The sequence below is a fragment of the Crocuta crocuta genome, unplaced genomic scaffold (genome assembly GCF_008692635.1).
Source record: "Crocuta crocuta isolate KB4526 unplaced genomic scaffold, BGI_CrCroc_1.0 scaffold218, whole genome shotgun sequence".
Taxonomy (NCBI): Eukaryota; Metazoa; Chordata; class Mammalia; order Carnivora; family Hyaenidae; genus Crocuta; species Crocuta crocuta.
The window spans coordinates 4983077-5000607 of record NW_027533170.1 but is presented as its reverse complement, the minus strand read 5'-3'; the positions used below and the strand labels follow the sequence as shown (position 1 = coordinate 5000607).

Below are 17531 nucleotides of genomic sequence, written 5' to 3'. Positions count from 1 at the left end.
AGCTGTGAGATCCTGACCTGAGCCGAAGTCGGATGCTCAACCAAATGAGCCACCCAGGCGCCCCTGTAATTATATTTTTAAGTGGAATGATACATTATACAGTTGTTAAAATCTGTCTGTAGTGAGGGGGAAGAAACATGGCAGAAGTCTGGGGCTGGACTCTAGACTTAACATTTTGGGCACATCCTTTAGGGTGAAGCACTCTGTCCCTCCACTGCTGGCGGTGTTGGTGGCTCAGCACATTCAGCAGAGTTGCTGGTTGGAAACTGCCAGTGGCTGAAGAGAATGAATTCACCTAAGTAATGCCTCTTCTCCAAAGACCTCCCACAGCAAGGTTATCCAAGCCCAGCCCCCTTGGCTAAGGGAGGACAATGCTGGAAGGCCATCCCAGCCCCAGGGCTCCCCATGACGTCAGCTGAGGCCTTAGTTGTGACTGCATTGTTAATTAACTCCTTTTCTCAACCTCATCCTGCTTCCTAAAGACACTTCCAGGCTTTGATCCCAGTGGCTACCATAGTCAGTGTCTTGGATGGACATCTCCGTGTGAGTCTGTTATTCAGGGAAGCCCGTCTAAGGCAGCTATATGGGCCAAGAATGGTCTGAGGAGGCAGATCCTAAAGGAAGATTTTGGAGCTGGATCGCTCACTGGCAGGCTGGCAATGGAGGACCCTATTACTGGGGGCACAGGAGGCACGGATAGCCACCAGCGTGCTGTAGCAATGTAATTGTCCACACTTTCACTGGAATAGGATACTGGAAATGCTCTGGTAGGGACAATGTCTCAGGCATTTGAGAAGTTCAGGAGAAGTAGTAATGACAGTATGGAATTGGAGGGTGGCTGTTGGGGGCAGTCTGCCTTAGAGGAATCTGAGGGTGATTAATCACCAATTAAAGGCTGTGTGTGAAAGCCAGAGAGCCTCCTTGACAGCATTTATATAAGACTAATCTCATGCAGCTGGAAGATGGAAAATGCTGAGGATCAGAGCCAGTATTTAGCTCTAACATTGGCAGAGCTTAAGAGAAGATTGGATTTGCACTGTCCTATCTCCTAAGCCTAGGTCAGGGACATGATTGGAAAGAAGTAGGACCTGAAACCTGGGATGAGGACATTTCGGCTTAAGGCCCACGAATATCTTGCGTACGGACCTGCAGAAGCAGCCCACTTCTTCCCATTAAGCTACCCACTCACTGCCTTCCTCTCCCTTGCTTAAAGAGGATGTTTTAACTTCTGTCTCAGGCTCTTTGACTGAAGACACAACACAGGATCAAGTGCTGGGCCTGCCACAGTTGCTACAGAACCTTGCCCAAATAAACTCAGAGGAGCCGGGAAGAGTATATGTGAGCCAGGATCCTGAGGATTCTGGGTCAGGGGAGGGCCAATAAAGTTGGATGAGAAAGAGAGTTTATTTATATGTAGGCACTTTCCAATGATAAAAGACTTAGCTCTGGCAGAGACCTGGGGAGACGGTGCCAATACATGGCTAGGATAGTTCTTGGAAGCTTGGAGAAAGCCGTACCACTTAGCTTGGCCCAGCTAAGTATCACAGAACTTCCAAGGCAGACAAGGAGAAGAAGGGATCAAAAAACTCAGAGAAAGGGCACCTGGGTGAGTCAGTTAAGCATTTCACTTTGGCTCAGGTCATGATCTCGCGGTTTGTGAGTTTGAGCCCTGCATCAGGCTCTGTGCTGACCGCTCAGAGCCTGGAGCCTGCTTCGGATTCTGCGTCTCCCTCTCACTCTTCCCCTCCCCCATGTGTAGTCGGTCTTTCTTTCTTTCTCTCTTTCTCAAAAATAAGTAAACATTTAAAAAACTCAGTGTCCTGTAAGACAGCACAGAGGTTCCTCCATTTACCAAAGTAGTAAGAAATGTGTAAAGGGACACCATCCTTACTCTGTAGAGTAAGAGCTATGGTAGAAAGGAAGACTAAGTGGACACTTTGAAATTGGCCCCATACTCTCAGCCAAGGTAGTAAGTAAATAGCAATATCACACCTTGGGCAGAAGAGAGAGATTAAGTGCCACACTTAAAGACCCAAATGACACAAGAAGGGTGGTCCCCCCTGCATACACACTTAATTATCTAGTGTGTTCCCTGCAGGTGGACCTTGGAGGATGACAGGGAGCCACTACAAACTTGACCAAGATGTAGGTCTCCAGCTGTAGCTGCTGCACCAGATGTGGCATCTTTGTTAAGGGAGGTGAACAAGGGCTCACACAGACGGAGTGTGGCCACCGATCTTGTAAATGCCTTCTTTTTCATCCCCTGTTCAGAGGGACAGAAAGTTGATGTTCTGGCTACACAACGGTGTACTATAAATGTTAACTCGCCTGCCCTCAGTAATAATACAGCCCCAAGGGGTTTGGACCAACTGACATGTTATCACCTTGGTTCACATACGGATAGCACCGTGTTATGTGAGCTGGGTCAATGAGGAGGTGCAAGCACACTGAAGGCCTTGTTAAGATACATGCCCTCCACAGGAGGAGATACACCTACCATAACATTTTTAGGGATCCAGTGATCTAGAGTATTCCAAGGTATCCCTTTCGAAGCATAAAACAATATTTCACAACTCCACCACTCTGAAGCAAGCACAGTAGTTGGTAGGCATCTTCAGACTGTGGAGGTGGCATATTCCATACTGGGAACACAGTTCTGGTTGATTTACACAAATAGCATCTCGTCTCGTGTTGAGAGAGGCCCAGAACAGAAGAGGGATCTGCCATGGGTCCAGATTGCAATGCAAGTGATCTTGCCTCTTGGACCACACTCCCTGACAGACTCTGTGATATTGGAGCTGTGAACGATGGAGAAAGAGGCCATGTAGTGTCTATGGCATGCCCCAGTTGGAGAATTACAACATAAACTCACTATGAGTCTGCAGCCATCCCTTGCCACTCGCAGTGTGGAATTATACATCACTTGAAACAGAATTCCTTGGGTGCTACTGGGCTCTGGTTGAGGCAAGCATGTGATCTTGGAAATGATCATGGATCCACAATGGAGCTGGGACCTGCCAGATGTAGAATCATTAGGTTACATGGACCCAGTAGCAATGTGTAGGAGGATGCAAGTGGTACGTGGGAAAGAATGGGGCCAGAAGGCACAGATGAGCGGCACAAATCCTGACCCCTGTTTAACTTTCCACTATTGGCCAGTGCCTCTCCTTCGGCTCTGGGGAAAGATAATGTTGAGGAGAAATGCAGAGCTTTGGGTGGTATATGTGGGCATGTACCCAAGGACTCGAAGGTAATAGCTGATGGTATGGCTGGTTAGCCAAGGGCCTGGAAAGAGATTGATTGGAATATCAGGGATGAGGAGGTTTGCAGAAGAGGCATGTGAATAGATCCATAGGAATGAGCATGAAAATATGAAGAGTGTTGAATCCTCTGTTAGATGTATCACACAAGAGACACTATACTACCAAATAGGATGAGTCCGCAAAGTGTCCGTGTGCCTCTGTTATTGGCCACCGCAATGTGGGTACAGTGGGAGCTTGAACAGAGTAGCAAAAGGTGGTGGTTACACATGGGTCCGACAGCGTGGGCTCCTTCTCACCAAGGCTGAGTTAGCCCCAGCTTGTGTCAAATGTTCTGTCTGCCAGTAACAGACTAACACTGAGCCCCTGATAACAGCACCTTCCATTGTGGAAACCAACCAGTTACTCAGTGGCAAGTAACTTTGGACCCCTCCCATCTTAGAAAAGGGTGTGAATTAATCCTGACTAGATTATTGACACATATTCTGGGTATGAGTTTACGTTTCCTGGCTGCATGGCCTCAGCCAACATCACTATGCAAGGACTTGCAGAGGGTTTGACTGACCTACATAGGATCCTAGGTACCATCGTAAAGGACCAAAGAATCCCCCTTACAGCAAAGGAGGCACAGCAATAAACACAGAGCGATGAGATCGACTGATCCTGCTGTTGGCTGCCAAACTCACAAGCTGCCGGACTAATAAAGTGATGGAATATCCTTTTTAAAAGGCACACAGCGGCAACAGGTTGGTGAGGATACCTGGAAAATATGACACAACATTCTCCAGGGTGTAACATATATTCTAAACCAACAATCATGTGCTGTGTCCTCAATAGGTATACTGCATGGGTCCAGGTACCAAGGGATAGAAGTGAACAGCACTCCCAGTGACCCACCAGGACAATTTGTGTTCCCTCTTTTCATGACTCCGGGAGCTATGGATACAGAGGTCTTGGTTCCTGCCAGCAGCACAAGAGTCTTTTAAACTTTAATCTACAGCTGACTTCCATTCATTTCAGGCTCCTTCTATCAAAAGACCAGTTGGCAAAGAAAAGAGTCCCTGTCCACCACTGCTCCATGGCTCCTTGACATCTGACCAAAAAAAAGTCCTTCAGAGCACCAAAAGTAACAGCTGTCACACTTCATCTAGTGAAAAATCACAGCTATCTTGTGGAGATAGGTTTCATTAGGACCCTGCTGCTGGGTTTTCAGCCGCTGACAACACAGCTTAATGCAGCTCTAAGACCAGATGTTAAAATATGTTGGGGGGAGGAGTGTGGAGAGAGAGAGAGAGAGGGAGACCTCAAATTGAAGAGAGTGAAATTGGTTATTGCAGGTGAAGAAGAGGTGAGGGTACCTAGGTTACCGCCCATGTTGTATCACAAAATTTGGATGATAATATTTCTGTGTCCAAATTTCTTCTTTAAGAAGTTGCCCCCTGAGAATTGGTAGGGAGTGATGTTAGCATCATGGAGGTATAGGATTCTCCTCCTTTCCCCCCTCCCCCCCTTTTAAACTAAATTAGAAATTTATGCATGAACAAAAGTGCCACTAGGAGCTATTGGACCCAGCACCCTACACCAAGGAACCTGAAAGGACTCTTACCTACCTGTGCTTTCAAAAGTAGACCCCTGGTAAAGGCTGCACATCCAAGGTGGTCCTATGGACCTCTGCCTGCCCCAGTAAGAGAAAATACCTGGAGAGTGCTGGCCTGTTCAGATACACATGGGCAAGAAAGAATTTGTAGAAATCCAGCCTGCCTGCAAGGAGATTCCAACACACCTTTGGAACAAGAAGGATGAGTTTGTACACAGTGGGAAGGGAGAAGCTCCACCAGAGCCCTCCCTACCCAGGGCAACACTCCGTGGGGCTAAACTGTCAGGTGTGGACAACGCCTCCTGGGGAGGAGACAGAAGGCTGTGAGTGAGTGCCTGACTGCCCCAAATGACCCAGTTCTGTGGGTCATTGCTCAAGAAACCCATTTCCCTCCAGCAGCACCCAGGGTAGGACATCCGTGACTGGGAGAGGGAGGGGAAAGGTAGGAAACAGATAAGAATATGAAAGGGCATTAAAGGAACACGGTTCCTGTGGAAACCTGAGGAAAGACTTGGGCATCCAAGTTCATGAACATAGTAGATCACCAATTTACATAAAATCAACAACTAATTAGACATCCATTCATGAACAGAGGGAAAAATAAACAATGGGATATACAAAACAACCAGAAAGCAGTAGATAAGATGACCAGAGTAAGTCCTTACAAATCAATAATTACTCTAAATTTAAATGGATTGAATTCACACAATCGCATCCAGGCACAGAATGAATGGATAGATTAAAAAAAAAAAAAAAACAGGACCCAACTGTATGATGCCTACAAGAGATTCACTTCAGGTCTGAGGACACAGATAGGCTCAAAGTGAAGGCATGGAAAAAGATATCTCATGCATGTAGAAACCAAAAGAAAGCAGGGTAGCTATACCAATATCAGACAACATAGACTTTAAACCAAACATGGAAACAAGAAACAGGTCATTATATAATGATAAAGGTGTCAACACATCAAGAAGATAGAGCAGTCATAAATATGTACTCACACAACATTGGTGCATGTAACTGCATTAAGCAATTACTAATAGAACTGAAGGGAGGAAGAGACAACAGTATAAAAACCGTAGGGGACTTCATGGGGCGCCTGGGTGGCTCAGTCACTTAAGCGGCCAACTTTGGCTTAGGTCATGATCTCACAGTTCGTGGGTTCGAGCCCCATGTCAGGCTCTGTGCTGATAGCTCAGAGCCTGGAGCCTGCTTCAGATTCTGTGTCTCCCTCTCTCTCTCTCTGCCCTTCCCCTGCTCACACTCTGTCTCTCTCTCAAAAATAAATAAACATTAAAAAAAAATAGTAGTGGACTTCAATACCCCACTTTCAGCAAAGGTTAGGTCATTTAGATAGAAAATCGATAAGAAAACATTAGAATTGAATCATACTTTATCATTTATTTATGTATTTATGTATGTATGTATGTATTTATTTATGGAATTGGATCACGCTTTAGACCAAATGGACCTAACAGACCTACGTAGGACATGCTATCCAGTAGCAGCAGAATTCACATTCTTCTCAATGTGCACGTGGAACATTCTCCAGGATAGATCATATAAGACAAAAGACAATTCTTAGCAAATTTAAGATGATTGAGATAATACTAGCTTTCCTACCTTCATGGTATGAAACTAGATACCAGTAAATAACAAGAGGAAAGCTAGAAAATCTACAAATATGTGTAAACTAAGATAAGTGTAAACTATGTGTAACATAACATGCTTCTGAACAACCAGTGGGTCAAAGGAGAAATCAAAAAGGAAATTAAAAAAATCTTGAAACAAAAGAAAATGGAAACACAACCTACCAAAATTTATGGGATGCTGTGAAAGCAGTCTGAGAGGGAAGTTCACAGCAATAAATGCATCCATTAAAAAAATTAGATTTTTGGGGCACCTGGATGGTTCAGTTGGTTAAGCATCCAACTCTTGGTTTCAACTCAGGTCATGATCTCACAATTTGTGAGCTCCACGCTGTCTCTGAACCTGCTTGGGATTCTCTCTCACTCTCTCACTCTCCCTCTCTCTCTGTCTGTCTCTCTCTCCCTCTTTCTCTCTGCCCCTCCCCCCAAAATAAATAAATAAATAAACTTTAAAAAATTAGAAAGTTATTGAACAACCTAATTTACATCTGAAGGAACTAGAAAAAGAGAATTAAGCCCAAAAATAAAGACCAGTGAATAAGTGAAAAATAAGAAAAACAATAGATGAGAGCAACAAAACTGAGTTGGCTTTTCAAAAAGATAAAATGGACAAACATTTAGTTAGACTAACCAAGGAAAAATAGAACACTCAAATCAGGAACAAAAGAGGAGACATTATAACGGATACTACAGAAATACACAGGGTCAGAAGAAACTACTGTGAACATTTATATGCCAACAAATTAGACAGCCTAGATAAATGCCTAGAAACATGGATCACTGAATCAGAACAAAATAGAAAATATGAATAGGCCAATATAAGTAAAGAAATGGAATCAGTAGTCAAAAACTTTCTAACACAGAGGACTAGATGGCTGTAGTGGTGAATAATACCAAACATTTAAAGAATTAATGGCAATCTGTCTCAAAATCTTCCAAAAAACTGAAGAGGAGCGAACACTTCTAAACCTGTTCTGCAAGGCCAGCATTACCTTGATGCCAAAGTCAGATAAGGACACACTACAAGGAAAAAGAACTGTAGGTCAGTATCTCGGATGAATATAGACACAAAAATTCTCAGAAAATATTAGCAGACTGAATTCAAGGACATTATGCATCATGATCAAGTGAGATTTGTCCCTAGGATGTGAGGAGGTTTCAACATATGCAAATAAGTCAATGTTTTTCACCACATTAATAGAATGAAAGATAAAAATCACATGATCATTTCAATAGACAAAGAAAAATCATTTGGCAAAATACAATATCCTTTTGTGATAAAAATCCTCAATAGATTGGGTATAGAAGTAACGTACATAAAAGCCATCCATGTATGACAGACTCACAGCTAACATTATACTCAATGGGGAAAAATTAAAAGCTGTTCCTCTAAGACCAAAAACTAGACAAGGAAATCAGTTGCATCTCTACACACCAACTGAAATGTTTATAAAAAGCAACAAAGAAAAATATCCCGGTCGCAGTAACCTCAAAACCGGCAAAATACCTAAGAATAAATTTAACTAAGGAAGTGAAAGATCTAAACAATGAAAACCATAGGACTTTGTTGAAAGAAATCAAAGACACAAACAAATGGAAAGTCATTTTGTGCTCATGGATTGGAAGAATATATTTAAAATGTCCAAACTACCCAAAGCCCCATTACCCTCATACTACCTACCCTATTGTTTATTTTTACCTTTGCTAGGGTATTGTGCACTTTCATTTACTTCTATGTAAGTAATTAACGTCTTTTCATTTCAGCTTGAGGAACTTTGAGCATCTCTTGCAAGGCAGGTCTAGTGGCGGTGAACTCCCTAAGTTTTGTCTGGGAAAACCTTTGTTTCTCCTTCATATCCGAAGGATAACTTGGCCATAAATGTATCATTGGCTGGCAATTTTTATTATTTAGCACATCAAAATGTCATTCTATTGTCTCCTGGTTTGTAGTATTTCTGCTGAGAAATCTGCCGATACTGTTATGGGGGCTTCTTTGTAGGTTGCGTTCTTTTCCCCTGGCTGCTTTGATGACTCCTTATCATTGATTTTTGACAGTTTCATTGTAACGCGTCTCAGAGAAGATTTTTTTGCACTGAGATAAGTTTGTTCTATAGGGTTCTTGGACTTGTATTTCCAGTTCCTTCCCCAGGGTTGGGAAATTCTCAGCTATTATTTCTCTAAATACACTCTCTGTTCCCTTTTCCCTCTCCTCTCTTTCAGGTAGACCAGTTATTGTTATGTTTGTATTTTGTATCTTATCCAATGGCTCTCATAAGGTGTCTTCACTTTTTAAAAATCTTAGTTCTCTCTCCTCTTCTAACTGGATTACTTCTAAGTATTTATCCTCCAGGTCACTAATTCTTTCTTCAGTCTGATCTGCCCTGTTTCCCCAGCTCAAATGCATTCTTCATTGGATTCACTGAATTCTTCAGCTCCAGAATTTCTGGCTGGTTCTTTTAAAATTTTCCACTTCCTTGGTGCAGAACTCCTTGATTTTATTCCTGAGTTTATTTAATTGCCTTTCTGAGTTTTCTTGTAATCTGTTGAAACTCTTCATAACAGCTATTTTGAATTCTTTATCAGTTAGGTCACAGTGTTCTGTGTCTTTGGGTTTGATTGCTGGGGAATTATCGCTTTCTTTTTGTGATACCGTACGACCATGATGTTTCATAGTGTGTGATGAAACATGCCTCTGTTGCTGCATCTGAAGAAGCACACACTTGCCTTACTTGTTCACTTTGACAATGCTACAGACTAGCAGTTAGACACTTGTTCTCCACAAGGTGGCAGTATATCTCAACTTTTTGGTTTCTCTTTCCCTGAACTGGCTGTGGGGCAGCACTGGGGAAGGCACATTTTAAAAAGCTGGTATAAAGAAAGATGGGGGCGGGGGAAGAGTGTGAACTTAGCACCTGGGGCTTTGTGGCTGCCCACTGCCAGAAAGGGGGATCCTCGAGTGGAGGTACTCCCAGAGTTGTATGGGCAGACCCGCTGAAACTTTAAAGCAGAGAGCAGGTAATCCTACCTTCAAAGCCTTGGTTATTTTTGCCTGCTTCTTTCCTTCTCTCTCCTTCTCTTCTCCCCCGATCCCAGTAATGGAGATCCCTCCTCAGAAGACCCACTCCTGGAAAGGAACAGGTCCCTTTGTCTGTGACCTGCTCAGCCAGGTGATAAGTTAGTCACACCTCTTTTGCTTTCTGCTTCTCTGTGTGGGAGGTCACTGTCACTGCTGGCAAAACTCCAGGGCACTGCAGCGTCACCCTGGGGAATGGGACTGACTCCTTAAGATCCTCCTTCTCCTCTGCCTGCAGACTCGTCTCTATTCTGCTCCGATGGCGTGCCTGCTTCTCCACCAGGATGCTAGAACTCCACGAATTTTCTACGTCCCTTGCGTATCTGCTGTGTTCTGTGCTCTCCGGTTTTGCTTCCCCCAAGTGCCCTTATCCCCCACTTGCCCATATGAGGGTGCGGCAGACTCATGGACTCCCTTGATTCCACAGCCCCCTTCAAAGTTCAGTCCTACTACTTTCTGAATCACAGTTGGTAGAAATCTCCTGAATGCTCTGGTGTAATGCCCAGAGGTACTTCTGTTTCGTTACGAATGACCAATTAGTTGCAAATAAAAGAGCAAAGGATAAAGGTATAACTTACCATCCCGCCCAAAGCCATCTATAGATTCAACACAAAGCCTACCAAAATTCCAATGGCATTTTTCACAGAAATAGGAAAAAAAAAATCTTAACATTTGTACAGAACCACAAAAGACCCCAGCTATCCAAAGCAACCGTAAGAAAGAAAACAAAGCCAGAGGCACCACACTTTCAGGTTTCAAACTATACTACAAAGCTATAGTCATTAAAACAGTATGGTACTAGTATAAAAATAGACACATAGACCAATGGAACAGAATAGAGAGCTCAGAATTAAACCCGTGCATATATCATCAACTAGTAATTGACTAGGATCTAAGAATGCCTAATGGGGAAAAGCTTGTCTTTTCAACAAGTGGTGCTGGGAAAACTGGATAGACCCATGCAGAAAATGAAATTGAAGCCCTGTCTTACACCACTCACAAAAATAGACTTGCGGTAACTTTGGAAAGCAGTAAGGAACTTCCCCAAAAAGTGTAACTGGGAACTATCTTATGGTCCAGCAATTACACTACTAGGTATTTACCCAAAGGATACAAAAACACTGTTTCAAAGAGATACACATACCCTGCTTCTTATAGCAGCATTATTTACAGTAGCCAAATTATGGAGACAGCTGGAGTGTCCATCAACTGATGAATAGATAAAGCAGATGTGGTATATCTGTATATACTGGAATATTACTCAGCCATAAAAAAGAATGAAATCTTGACATTTTTGACAAAATGGATGAAGGTAGAGAATATGATGCTAAGCAAAATAAGACAGTCAGAGAAAGACAAATACCATATGATTTCACTCATCTGTGGAATTTAAGAAATAAACAAGACAAGGGGAAAAGGAGGCAGACCAAGAAAAAGACTCTTTAACTATAGAGAACAAACTGATGGTTCCCCATGGAGAGGTGGATAGGGGGATGGATTAAATAGGTGATAGGGATTAAGGAGGGACACTTGTGATGAGCACAGGTGATGTATGGGAGTGTTGAATCATTATTTTGCACACGTGAAACTAACATTACACTGTATGTTAACGAACTGGAATTTAAATAAAAGCTTAAAAAAAATTAACCTGAAGTAGATCAAAGACTTAGACATATGACCGGATACAGTAAAACTCCTAGAAAAAAACACAGGAACAAAGCTCCTTGAAAATTGTAGAGGAGAAGACAGGCTGTCATTTCTTTGCCATTGGCAACATTTGTCTACACATGTCTCCTCAGGCGGGGAAGCAAAAGCAAAAATAAACCATTAGGACTACATCAAGATTAAAAGCTTTTGCCTGGTGAAGGAAAACATCAACAAAACTAAAAAAGAACCTACTGAATGGGGGAAGATGTTTGTTAATAATCTATCCAATAAGGGGTTAATACTCAAAATACATAAAGAACTTCTACAACTCAACACCAAGAAAACCAAACATTCCAATTAAAAAATCGGCAGATGACCTGAATAGACATTTTTCCAAAGAAGACATACAGATGGCCAATATACACATGGAAAGATGCTCAACATCACTAATCATCAGGGAGACGCAAAGTAAAACCACAATGGGGTATCACCTCACACTTGTCAGATGGCTAAAATAAACAAAGATAATCATAAGTGCTGACAAGGATGTGGAGAAAAAGGAACCTGCTGGGCCACTGTTGGTTGGAATGGAAATTGGTGCAACCACTGGGAACGCAATATGAAGTTCCTGAAAAAATTAAAAATAGTAATACCGTAAGACCCAATAACTCTACTAGTGGATATTTACCAAAAGAAAAAATGAAAAGAAACACTAATTTGTAAAGACATATGCACCCCTGTTTATTGTAGCATTATTTATAGTAGCTAAGATATGGAACAAACCAACCGTACAGTATGGTGATTACAGATAACAAGGTTGTATTATAAAAATCAAACTTGGGGCCCCTGGGTGGCTCAGTCAGTTAAGTGTCCAAGTTTGGCTCAGGTCATGATCTCGTGGTTCCTGAGTTCAAGTCCCATGTCAGGCTCTGTGCTAACAGCTCAGAGCCTGGAGCTTGCTTTGGATTCTGTGTCTCCTTCTCTCTCTGCCCCTCACCATCTTGCATTCTGTCTCTCTCTCTCTCAAAAATAAACATTTTTAAATAGTAGGGGAAAAAAATCAAACTTGCCAAGAGCCCAAATTTTAGTTATTTCCACCATGGAAAACAGACGATATGTGATGTGATAGAGGTGCGAACCACAATGACAATCTTCCTGCATCATGTAAAGGTATAAAATCAACACGTACACCTTAAAATTTACATAATGGTACATGTGAAATACATTTTGGCTAAAAATACTGATGGGACTGGAAAAGAAAAAAGAAACAGACCTCTCCCATTTCAGCCGTCTGTATTTCAGCCAGCCATTGCCTTCACTTTGAGCCCATTCACCGCATGTTCAGGACTGAGGACTCTAGTTCCGGGCCACCTGCATGGCCTCTAGAGTCAAATTGTCCCATTTCTAATCCTCCCATGGCCCCTCATTAATCCAAATGCTCAATCCCTCTAAGCCTCAGTTTTCTCGAGTGTAAATGGGAATACGGATGGTACTTACCTCATGGAATTACTGTGAGGGCCACACGAACTAATCCATGTGAGCCTAGCACAAGGCCAAACACAGGGTCAGCATATAATGAAATCATTGCTTTTTTAAAAAAAAAATTAAATTTATTTGCCTTTGCTTCAGAGAGAACTACACGCAAATACACATGGGTTCGTAAAGAATGTTTTTCACTTGCATGGGTTTGCTCTATTTGGCACATCGCCCTTCTGGAACGCTGTCTCTCAGGCAGCCTTCCTTCACTGTGGGAGCTCCTCACCACTGCTCCAACACACGCCCCCTCCCCCAGGGTGGGGGAGGGGCTACATATTGCAACACAGACGTTAAGATCAGAGTGCTTTCCACTGTAAAGTTATCTTAGTTTCAGAAGGCAGGAATTCTAATTATTATGTTTAAAACCCTCTTTGTAAGTGTATCTTCCACTTCCTGCAGTTTATTTATAGGTGCTTTCATGTTCCTGTGAAACTACACGAGACAATAACACCCAAACCACAAAACCATTCATTCTGGAATTAACAATACATGTGACTCTTCTTTTCCAAAGACACCCCCCCCACACACACACCCCACCAAATATGAAGGCTAAAATGGATTATTTTCACACTCCACCCTTTGGCACGAAGCACCACCCATACCCCAGTGAGCTGGCCCCGTGCACGTGCACGTGGCCTGGGCCTCCCTCAGAGAGCTGTCCTGTGTTGGCTTTAATTAGATGTCATTTCCTAAATATATGGTATGTTTTACACCAGTTATTTGTAGAAACCGCAGAGGCGGGTTACTGACTATTCCTTCTACCCTTGAGGTGCCTTCTTAGTGCCCTGCGAGAGAACATATAGAATCAGGGACACTGGGAAAAATTATTTTTTGGGTGAAGCAAGCTCCTCAACTGCTTGATAATGTGGAAGTCATCATCTTCTCAGTTTTCAAAGGGACCAGTGCTACCTATGCCCTATTTGAATGATTTGCAAATGTACTTCAAATCTGACTGAAGGAAAATCTAGTAACCTAAAGCAGTAGATTTAAATTATTTAAAAAACATTTTTTTTAATGTTTCTTTTTTTTGGGAGAGAGAGAGCCCAAACAGGGGAGGGGCAGAGAGAAAGAGAGAGACAGAATCCGAAGCAGGCTCCAGGCTCAGATCTATCAGCACAGAGCCTGACTCAGGGCTCGAACTAGTGAACCACGAGATCACAACCTGAGCTGAAGTCTGCTGCTTAACTGACTGAGCCACCCAGGTGCCCCTAAATCACTAGATTTTAGATGACTAGAGGAGGTACTTTGTACTTTTGGAAGTTTGAAATGTTTATTTATTTTAAATTATTGTCCACTGTTTTCTTTCTTCTTCTTTTTTTTTTAATGTTTATTTATCTTTGAAAGAGGGAGAGAGCACAAGCAGGGGAGGGGCAGAGAGAGAGGGAGACACAGAATCTGAAGCAGGCTCCAGGCTCTGAGCTGTCGGCACAGAACCCGATGTGGGGCTTCAATTCACAAACTGTGAGATGATGACCTGAGCTGAAGTTGGATGCTTAACCAATTGAGCCACCCAGGTGCCCCAATTTATTTTGGGGGAGAGAGAGAGAAAGTGCATGAGAATTAACAGGGAAGGGGCAGAGAGAGAGGGAGACAGAGAGGTAAAGAATCCAAGTAGGCTGCACGTAGTCAACGCAGAGCCTGTTGTGGGGCTCGAACTCACAAACCGTGAGATGGTGACCTGAGTCCGAAATCCAGAGTCAGACGCTCAACCAACTGAGCCACCCAGGTGACCCAGTACTTTTGGAAGTTTGAAACAAAGAATCTGCAGGTCTGGTTATGTAATTCACTGAAGGCAGCAGCCTGAAATATGCCACTGTGTGTTGAGAATGTCCCTTGCACACTTCATCAACCACTGCTCTCAGATTCATTAATAATTTTTTTAATATATGTAGTTTTTTATTTTAGAGAAAGAGTGTGTGCAAGCAGGGGAGAGGGGCAGGGGGGATGAGAGAGAAAATCTTAAGCAGGCTCCACGCTCAGTGTGGAGCCCAACACGGAGCTAGAACCCATGACCCTGGGATCACGACCTTGAACCGAAATGAAGAGTTGGATGTTCAACCGACTGAGCCACCCAGGCGCCCCTCAGATTCATTAATAAACTTTTTAAAAATGCAGCTGTCACCTGTCACAAGCTGCTGTGGTCTGAATGTCTGTGTCCTTCCGAAATTCATATGTTGAAATCTAGTCCCCATGGTGATGTCATGAGAAGAGGTGATGAGGTCACAAGGGTAGAACCTTCATGAATGGGATCAGTGCCTTCATATGAGAGACCCCAGAGAGCTTGCTAGCCTCTCCCACCATGGGAAGCCACAAGAAGTCTGTGACCCAGAAGAGGGGCTCTCACTTGCCCATGCCGGCACCCTGATCCTGGACCTCCAGCCTCCAGAACTGTGAGAAATAAATTTCTGTTGTTTATAAGCCATCCAGTCTGTGGTATTTGTTACAGCAGCCTCAATGGACTAAAACACAAACCTAGTTCCCACAAGCTTGTCAGTTTAATGCTAGGTAGGAAACGCGTCATTGTGGTCCACAGGACATAGTAAGGGAGGACAAACCTGGGGAAGCCAGAGAGATGGACAGAGTCAGTTTGGACACAGCCGACCAAGAGAAGACACAGATAGAACTTGCTAGAACTTGGTTTCTCCACCTTGGCGCTGCTGACATTCAGGGCTGGATAATTCAGTGTTGCGCTGACTGTCCTTTGCCGTGTAGAATCATTAGCCATAGTATCTCCAGCCTCTTTGGTGCGGGTAAGTAGCCTGTGTCCCAGTTGTAACAACAAAAAATGTCTCCAGACATTGCCTAATGTATGCTGGGCTGCAAAATCACCCTCAGTTGAGAACCACTGAAGTAGAGAACTCAGAGTTTCAGAGGAAAACTTTGCACTGTTATCTGTTGAGGTCCTTAATGGCAGTGCCACCAACCATGAGCTACTAAGAANAGGGGCAGAGAGAGAGAGGGAGAGAGAGGATCCCAAGCAGGCTCCAGGCTCTAAGCTGTCAGCACTGATGTCAATGTGGGCTCGAACCCACAAACCAAGAGATCATGACCTGAGCCAAAGATGGACACTTAACTGACTGAGCCACCCAGCCGTCCTGCAAATGTTTTTCTTACCAAGAGTTGGCAATTAAAAGAGTGTTAAAAGAGTGTGAGAATCTCTATTCTATTTTAACATATCCTATGAACATTTGCTTTACTTTTTTTTTTTTTTACAAATAGTTTATTGTCAAACATTTGCTTTACTTCTAATGTGCAACGTATTTATTCATTTTTCATTGCTGCTCTAACAAGTTACTGCAAACTTAGTAACTTATAACAGACCACTTTCTTTCTTTACAGTTCTGGAAGTCAGTAATCTGAAATCAGTTTCACTGCCCTACAGTCAACTTGTTGACAGGGCAAGGACGCCAATCTGATAGCTAGCTGCAAGGAACTGAATTCTGCCAAGAACCAGTGAGCTTTCGGGAAGTTCATAAGCCTCAGAGGAGAGAGCAGCTGAGATGTTGTTTGCAGCCTCGTGAGCCTCGCAACAGAAGACTTAGTCAAGATGTGTCTGGACTCCAGACCCTTGGAAACTCTGTATTAATAAATCAGTGTTGTTTTAAGTCCCCAAAATTGTGTTAATTTGTTACGTAGCCACGGGAAACTAATACAGACATTCAAGGGAATCACTAGTGCAAAAATCTAAGCTATGCTGATGTAGTACCTGGATAGCAATATTAAAAGTAAGTGATTTTACAGGGCACTTGGGTGGCTCAGTCGTTTGAACATCCGACTTTGGCTCAGGTCATGATCTCACAGCTTATGGGTTTGAACCCTACATCGGGCTTTGTGCTGACAGTGTGGAGCCTGCTTGAGATTCTCTCCCTCTCTCCCCCTCACCCTACCATTCCTCCCCTGCTTGTGCTCTCTCTCTCAAAATAAAAAAAGAGACTTAAAAAAAAAAAAGCAAGTTATTTTATGCAGTAACATGGAGGGATCTCAAAGTATTTTTGCCAAGTGACATAAACCGCACCCAAAAGACTGCATATTATAAAATTTCACTTACATGACATTTTGGAGATGAGAAAACTGTAGGGATGAAGATTAGGTCAGTGGTTACAAAGGTTGGGGGGTATTGACTACAAAGGGCAACAGGACAGCATCTGGGCGGCACGTAAACTGTTCCCTCTTATGACTGTGGTCATAAGTACGCATCTCTATCCATTTGTCAAAGGTCATGGAAATGTACACCACGGATAGTGACTTTTCCTTTGCACAAATTTAAACATAAATTTTATTTATTTATTTATTTATTTAAACATAAATTTTAAAATCGAATGACGTTGAAAGAATTAGAGATTCCTTACTTGGAATTTCTTGCCCTAAGGTTTTTTCTTGGCTGGGCAGTAGGAAAGGCCCAAGTCAAGGACTCCTTGTCCCAGGATTGCAACCATCACCACGGGGCTCAGCTGGGGGTCATAGAGAAGGTGGCTTCCTGGGCTTGCCCCCTAAACACATCTGTCCCTCTCGTGGAGTCAGGGTCCAGTGATAATGAGGAATTCTAATACATGGCCTGGTGAATTTGCTAAATTTCAAAGATAAGCTAAATTGTTAGGAAATGTGAATTTTGTAGAGAGGGGGAAATCAAGTTGGCTTTATATTTCTTCACAGTTGCAAAGTCTACAAACTGTGTGGCAATGGATTAGAACTGGAGACATTAGTATGAACATTTAGCTTCCTGTAGGTATAGATGGATGTATATAGTACTATTTATAGATGTGTATATA

The 17531-nt window shown here is 42.9% G+C and overlaps 1 long non-coding RNA gene across 1 annotated transcript; it reads left to right on the top strand.

Moving 5' to 3' along the window:
* Positions 1-15013: 15013 nt before the first annotated feature.
* LOC144216824 (uncharacterized) lies at positions 15014-16377 on the top strand. The gene is made up of 2 exons (XR_013330768.1): positions 15014-15152; positions 16102-16377. It is a non-coding gene; the product is annotated as an uncharacterized LOC144216824 (long non-coding RNA).
* The last annotated feature ends 1154 nt before the right edge of the window (positions 16378-17531 follow it).